The following is a 7,695-nucleotide window of genomic DNA, read 5'->3' as shown; positions in this document are numbered from 1 at the left end:
GGGAATTCAGTCCATTGACATTTAGTGTTATTACTGTTTGGATAATATTTTCCTCTAACATTTTGCCTTTTGTATTATATATATCATATCTGACTTTCCTTCTTTCTACACTCTTCTCCATACCTCTCTCTTCTGTCTTTTTGTATCTGACTCTAGTGCTCCCTTTAGTATTTCTTGCAGAGCTGGTCTCTTGGTCACAAATTCTCTCAGTGACTTTTTGTCTGAGAATGTTTTAATTTCTCCCTCATTTTTGAAGGATAATTTTGCTGGATATAGGAGTCTTGGTTGGCAGTTTTTCTCTTTTAGTAATTTAAATATGTCATCCCACTGTCTTCTAGCTTCCATGGTTTCTGCTGAGAAATCTACACATAGTCTTATTGGGTTTCCCTTGTATGTGATGGATTTTTTTTCTCTTGCTGCTTTCAAGATCCTCTCTTTCTCTTTGATCTCTGACATTCTAACTAGTAAGTGTCTTGGAGAATGCCTATTGGGGTCTATTCTCTTTGGGGTACGCTGCACTTCTTGGATCTGTAATTTTAGGTCTTTCATAAGAGTTGGGAAATTTTCAGTGATAATTTCTTCCATTAGTTTTTCTCCTCCTTTTCCCTTCTCTTCTCCTTCTGGGACACCCACAACACGTATATTTGTGTGGTTCAAATTGTCCTCCAGTTCCCTGATCCCCTGTTCAAATTTTTCCATTCTTTTTCCTATAGTTTCTGTTTCTTTTTGGAATTCAATGTGCCATCCTCCAAATCACTAATTCTATCTTCTGTCTCTTTAAATCTATCATTGTATGTATCCATTGTTTTTTCCATCTTTTCTACTTTATCCTTCACTTCCATAAGTTCTGTAATTTGTTTTTTCGGTTTTTCTATTTCTTCTTTTTGTTCAGCCCATGTCTTCCTCATGTCCTCCCTCAATTTATCGATTTCGTTTTTGAAGAGGTTTTCCATTTCTGTTCGTATATTCAGCATTAGTTGTCTCAGCTCCTGTATCTCATTTGAACTATTGGTTTGTTCTTTTGACTGGGCCATATTTTCAATTTTCTGAGCATGATCCGTTATCTTCTGCTGGCATCTGGGCATTTAGTCAGATTTCCCTGGGTGTTGGACCCATCAGGTTGAAAGATTTTTCTGTGAAATCTCTGGGTTCTGTTTTTCTTATGCTGCCCAGTAGGTGGCACTTGTGGCACACGTTTGTCTGCGGGTCCCACCAGTAAAAGGTGCTGTGGGTCCTTTAACTTTGGAAAACTCTCGCCCTGGGTGAGGTTCGCCAGCCGAAGAGGCTTGGAAGAGTGCCAGCTGGCCCGGGGATCCGAATGCGGGGAGGGTCGCCGGACACTGCAGCCCAGGAGAGCGCCCATCTGAATCTCCTAGTCGGCCCAGGGCGCCAAGCATGGCAGGAGGGTGGCAGCCGCCGTAGCCTGGGAGAGTGCACCGTTCCCAGCCGGACCAGGAAGTCACGTGTTTGGAAGGGACCCCGGTCACCGTTCTCCACGGCCTGGGGATCTCCGATCCAATTCTCTCAGTTGGTCCGTGGGCCCACACATCGGGGGGCGCCAGCCACTGCATCTTGAGGAGACCGCCTGTCCAATTGTCCCAGCTGGCCCGGGAAGGAGGAAGGGAGGGACTCTGGCTGCTTGCCGCCCCAGCCTGGGGAAGCCCGCAACCCTTGGCGATCTCACCGGAGCGGGTTCTCTCAGCCAGTCAGCCATTCCAGGATGGGGTACACTGTCTTTCTGATCTCTGTCATGGCTCTGGGAGCTGTTCTGTATCATTTCTACTCCCCTAGTAGCTTTTCTGGAGGAGGAACTAAGATCCGCGTGTCTTACTAAGCCGCCATCTTCTCCGGAAGACCTGGGGGTGACTCAGGCATAATTTTAAGTAGGCTTAGCCTATCCTTTGCAGGAATAAGTCCATAGAGGTGAACCCCTAAATCAAGGGCTCAGTCTATTGACCCACTGCTTGCAAGAATATCAGGAATTCTGCAAATGGGAACACTGAATACTTTCTCCTTTCTGCCCAGTCCTCCAAGGGGAGTGTGGTAGTTAGGTTCAGGTGTCAACTTGGCTAGGTGAAGGTGCTTAGTTCTATTGCTGTGGACATGAGCCAATGGCATGTGAACCTCATCGGCTAGGAGGTGTGCCTGCTGCAATGAATGATGTGTGATTTAATTGGCTGGTGCTTAAATGAGAGAGCTCAATGTAGCACAACCAAAGCAGCTCAACATACCTCATCTTGGCACTCACAACTCAGACCAGGCCTTTGGAGATGCAGAATAGCATCACCCTGGGGAAAGTGGCTGGAACATAGAGGCCTGGAGAGAAGGCAACCAGAGATCACCCTCTGCCTTCCCATGCAAGAAAGCACCTCAGTTGAAAATTAGCTGCCTTTCCTCTGAAGAACTATATGTTAACTAAAGAAATCCCCTTCTATTAAAATCTAATCTATCTCTGGTGTGTTGCATTCTGGCAGCTAGCAAACTAGAACAGGGAGTTTGAAAATACTTTCTTCTTCACCGCACAAATTTCTCTGGGATATATCAGGGCATCATACTAAATTGTTCAAACCAAAAAGATGTCATGCCCTAATCAATATTCCATGTACTTATTGTGTTCAACTAAACTGACCATGCAAGGTAAGTTTGTAACACACTACCCATAATATAAATTTTGCACCAAATCAATATCTCTTCCTTTGGTTTCACACAGAAGTTGAAGTTTTAAAATATGGATGATATCATCCTTTACCCAATATTCTGATTTACTTTCATCCTATCCATATCAGTTTCATTCATATCTCTAGTCATAGTAGGTCACTTTTTCAACTTTTAAAATAGTTTTGTAAGTATGGCATAGTGATTATTCTCATAGTTCAGAACTCTAACTCTGATTCTCAGGTATCACATAAATGCCTGAAGAATCTGGGAATGGCCAGGATATATATAAAAAGCTCAGTATCTCAGAATTTAGAAATAAGTTACAATTCCTGAATATATGTGTAAGAGTTTACAATATAGGACCATTTACAAAAGGCCAAAAGCTGAAAATCCATACTCTTAACTTCAATTCACTGAGTTTTTATATTATAGCTAGTCCATATGAGTGAGGTATGATAATATTTGTCCTTTTGCTTCAGCCATTTTGTTCAAAAACAGTCCTTGAAGTTCATTCACCTAGTTGCATGCCTCACAACTTCATTCCTTCTTGTGGCTGTTCAATACTTCTTGTATGTATACATAACAGTTCCCCCTCCCTCCTCTCAGTTTTTGTACCCTTAGGCCTCCCCCCTCCATTGTGACTCAGAGACACTTTGGCCATAAACACCAGTATGCAAATATCTATTTATGTCCCCACATTAAGTTCCTCCAGGTGTGTACCTAGGAACAAGTTGCATGATCACATGGCCACCAAACCTCTAAAACCTTCTTCTGAAGAAAGAATCAGATGATGTTCAGGTTTCTTCTGTCCAATAGGAAGGCACTTGGATGGGTTGTGCATCCTCTGCTGGCTTCTGGTTTCAAATGGCTTTCTCAGCCTCTGGGGTCCTTCTGGCTTCTGGCTTCTGGCTTGCTTTTCATCTCACGGGAAGGCACATGGCACCTCTACTGGACTTTGCATCTCCAAATGTCTGTATCAAGGCATCTTTCTCTGTTTGCATTCCAAGCATCTCTCCCAGCACTCCACAGATTGCCAAATGTCTGTATCTGTGTGTCTATGACTTCTGAGCTCTTTCTTCATGACATTCTGTAAAGACTCCAGTAAATCACTCAAAACCCACATTAAATGGGTGTGGTCATATCTCCATCTATTAAAAAGTTTATACCCACAATTGTATCACATCTCCATGGCAATAATCTAATCAACTGATAACATCTACAATTGGGTGTGTCAAATATTTGTGGAAACAAGCTAATCAAAGTTTACCCCCTTAACAATAGGTCTGCACCCACAAGATTGGATGAGGAAAAGAACATGACTTTTCTTGGGTATGTCACAGTTTCAAACTAGTGCATCCACCCTCTGGACCCATAATCTACATTTTATTTCCATATACAGCATACATTCCTTCCATCACAATATTACAAAAGCCTTAAACCATTCCAGTAGCAATTAAAATACAGACATTACAAAATCTCATCAAAGTCACTTACAGGCATGGTTTACATGGATAGGTTGACCCACTCTCCTGGCCCAAGATTTCTTGGCTTCAGATCTTAGCTTCCATAGTTCTGTCTTTTGAGCAATTTTTACTTTGGTCTGTCCCTCTTCCATCCCTTGTAATCCAGACTGACAGTGGTTCCATTTATATAGACCTCACAAAAATTTGTTGATTTTCCATATATCACACAGGGATCAAAGCCATCATGCAATAGAACTTTCCACAAATCTTTTCTAGATAACTTCATCTCCAATCCTGGCTTTTTCTAAAAAGGCTGAGTGGTTTCATGTTTGGTTAAATTCTCACATCGTGCCCCATTATCTGAAGTCATATTTTCTGGAAGTGGAGAATTTTCCAGACAATTAATTTCTGGTTTCTTTGTGCCCAAGAGCTCAGTTCTCAACTTATCTATTTCCCATTGCATTTTAATATAAGCAGCAAGGAGAAAAGGGCTGCATTTTCCACATTTAGTTTGTAAATCTCTTTACCTAAGTATCCCAACCTACACTTCAAATTCTACCTTCCACCTAAAACTAGGGCACAACTTTGACAAATTCTCTCCCACTTTAAAAGTAGAATCACCTGTCTTCCAATTTGCAGTGACACATTCTTCATTTCTTTCTAAAGCCTCATTGGAAGGATCTTTAAAGTCCACATTTCTACCAACAGGCTCTTCGAAACAATCCAGGCCTTCTCTGTCAACATCTCACAGTTCTTCCATTATCCTCCCTTTGCCCACTTAAAAAATCATTTCAACATGTTTTGTATTTACAAACCTCAGCACCCCACTTCTCTGGTGCTAAAATCTGTTTCTGTTTGCTAAAGTTGCCAGAATGCAATGTACCAGAAACAGAATAGCTTTTATAAAGGAGATTTTTTTTAAGTTACAAGTTTACATTTCTATGGCCAGTAAAATGTCCAAAAGAAGGCATCCAGAGAAAATACCTTGATTCTGAAAAAAGGGTCAGAAGGCATCTAGGATTCTTTTGTCACATGGAAAGGCACATGGCTGGTGTCTACATCCTCTGCTGACTTATGGTTTCAAATGGTTCTCTCAGTCCCTTTAGATCATTTTGCATCTGACTTGCTTAACATCTTTCAGAAAGGCACATCACTTTGTGATGTCTTCTGGTCTCTGCATCTCCAAACATTCGTGTTTAGGCATCTGTTCTATCTGTTGGTCCATTAAGCATCTCTCTTATCATTCCCAGCTTCTCCAAATGTCTGTACCTGTGTCTCTGTTGCTTCTGAACTCTTTCTATCTTCATGAACTGTCATAAGGACTCCAATATACTGGTCCAGAGCCACCTTAAATGGGAGAGGTCACATCTCCATGAATTTAAAAGGTCACACCATAATTGGCTGGGTCACATCTAATCAAAAAGTTACACCCATAATTGGTTGTATCATATCTCCATGGCAACAATCTATCAAAGCTTCCACCCTCAATAATAGGTATGCATCCACAAGATTGCATGAGGAAAAAAAAAAGTTTTCCTCAGGATACATATCAGTTTCAAACTAGTATGCCCCTTAACCAAGACACCAATGAAAACTGTCATACACTCATTAAGAAGCATCTTATACTTCATCCCATTGTTGGGGTCTTAGATTATTCCAGTTGTGCTTCCTTTGGTAGGCCATTGTTATATTTTATTTTAGTACCATGTTGTGATGCCAGTGAACTTGCAGTAGCCAGGGAATAATCTCCTGAGGTTCAAAACATGGCTTGAAGTAGAATGGTGTAGTCTAATTCAGTAAGGTCATCATTTCTTTCCATGTATTTGACAATTTCAATTTTCACTACTTTATACCACGTACTTTCACTTGAATTCTGCCATACTACGTGACCACAGGCAGTACAGGCTAACGATTGAATTAGCTTCATTTCTGGAGATACATTTCCAAGACTGCATGGAATATTTTGTGCTTCCAGTAGTTCTTCATTGCACTCAAATCTTTGATAAAATGTGTTGCCATCTTCATTTGGATTTTCCTCCAATTTCTCCCTCAAGTGAGAAGTAGACTTCCAGAACAATGTCTTGTTTCATGGAAGGGTAAAGTCCTTCATCTGTACAGCTCACTGTAATTTTGCTTTTGATAATTCCTACCACAAGAAAACATAGGGCAATGTTAATATTCTTTTACAAAGATATCCTCACCAGAAAAACTTTGGGGTGGGGAATGTAGTTTAGAGACGGGGAAATGGGTCGTTGGGATTCCATTTTATGTAAGCTGTAACTGGGTGGCTGTTGGACAGCTAAGATTTAACATGATGGTACTGTTGGAACATGACCTTCACCTAGTGTTTTGAATGAGATTTCCTTGAGTGCAGGAGCTTAAAGAACAAAACTAAACAATAAAAAGACACCTATCCAAGGCTTTGCAGATTGGCTCTGTTGGGGTATTACAATAGTCACTAAGCTGTTAGCAATACTGTCTCAGGTCTAACTTGAACTTGCACCGAACCTTATGTTTTGGAAATATGTGCCACTTTTCCATCATGAATGGGTTTTGAACTAGGCAAAACAGAGATAAGTGCCTTGTATCAGTCCTTCAGATTGCCCCCAGACAGTTTGGAGCAAATAATTTGCAAATAAGGTCTGCTCTGCTCCCTTCTGGACCAGAAAATAGGGTACTACACTGGGAATGTGTGCTACCCTTTTTAAAACAGGTGCAAGACTGGGTAGGGTGAGCAGCAAGGGTGAGTAAAAATGCAACAAAGCTTTCCTCCTATTTTATTTTTTTGCTTGTTTGTTTGGGAAATGCATGGGCTGGGAATTAAACCCAGGTCTCCCACATAGCAGGTGAGAATTCTACCACTGAACTACACATGCACCCCCTTTCCTCCCATTCTTAAGTTGCCCTGTTCTTGATTCAATGGTGATTTGGTCTCTATAGAACTGGAGTAGTTAGGGTTTTCTAGAGAAAAAGAACAAGCAGCAGATATACATAGATAAAGAAATTTATGAAATTGGCTCATGTAACCATGGGAGTGTAGAGTCCAAGGTCTGTAGGGCAGCCTACAAGCTAGTAACTCCTATGAAGGTGCTCAATGAACTCTCAGGAGAGGCTTACTGGGCAACTTTGGGAATGCAAGTTTCAAAGGTCTGTGGGCCAGGCTGCAAGCTGGTAACTGCTAAAGTTCTCAATGAACTCTCAGGAGAACCTGGCTGGACAAGTGTAAGACTGGAAGTCCAAAGTCCGTAGGGAAGGCTGTGAAGCTGGTGACTCTGATGAAGGCTGTAGGTGAACTCCAAAGGAGAGGTTCACCAGCTGAACCAAAAAGAGTGACTGTCTCTTCTGAGATCATCTGTGGATGTAGCTGATGTAATAATGATTTAAGTCCATGAAATGTCCTCATAACAACAGACTGGTTGGCACTTGCCTGACCAGATGACTTGGAAACACCACGTGGACAAGTTGACACATGAACCTGACCATGACAGTCCATTCCTTGTCAACTTGGCAACTGTACACATCACCTTAAACCATGCTTAATCTCTAAATAGAAAACAATAACAGACACATTTTT

At 41.5% G+C, this 7,695-nt stretch overlaps 1 non-coding gene across 1 annotated transcript; it reads right to left on the bottom strand.

Annotated features, from left to right (window-relative positions):
* Positions 1 to 6,926: 6,926 nt before the first annotated feature.
* Positions 6,927 to 6,997, bottom strand: TRNAS-GCU (transfer RNA serine (anticodon GCU)). Its single transcript has one exon. It is a non-coding gene; the product is annotated as a tRNA-Ser (tRNA).
* Between the last annotated feature and the right edge of the window lie 698 nt (positions 6,998 to 7,695).

This window comes from Tamandua tetradactyla, chromosome 16 (assembly GCF_023851605.1).
Source record: "Tamandua tetradactyla isolate mTamTet1 chromosome 16, mTamTet1.pri, whole genome shotgun sequence".
NCBI lineage: Eukaryota > Metazoa > Chordata > Mammalia > Pilosa > Myrmecophagidae > Tamandua > Tamandua tetradactyla.
This window is presented reverse-complemented; position numbering and strand designations above follow the sequence as displayed.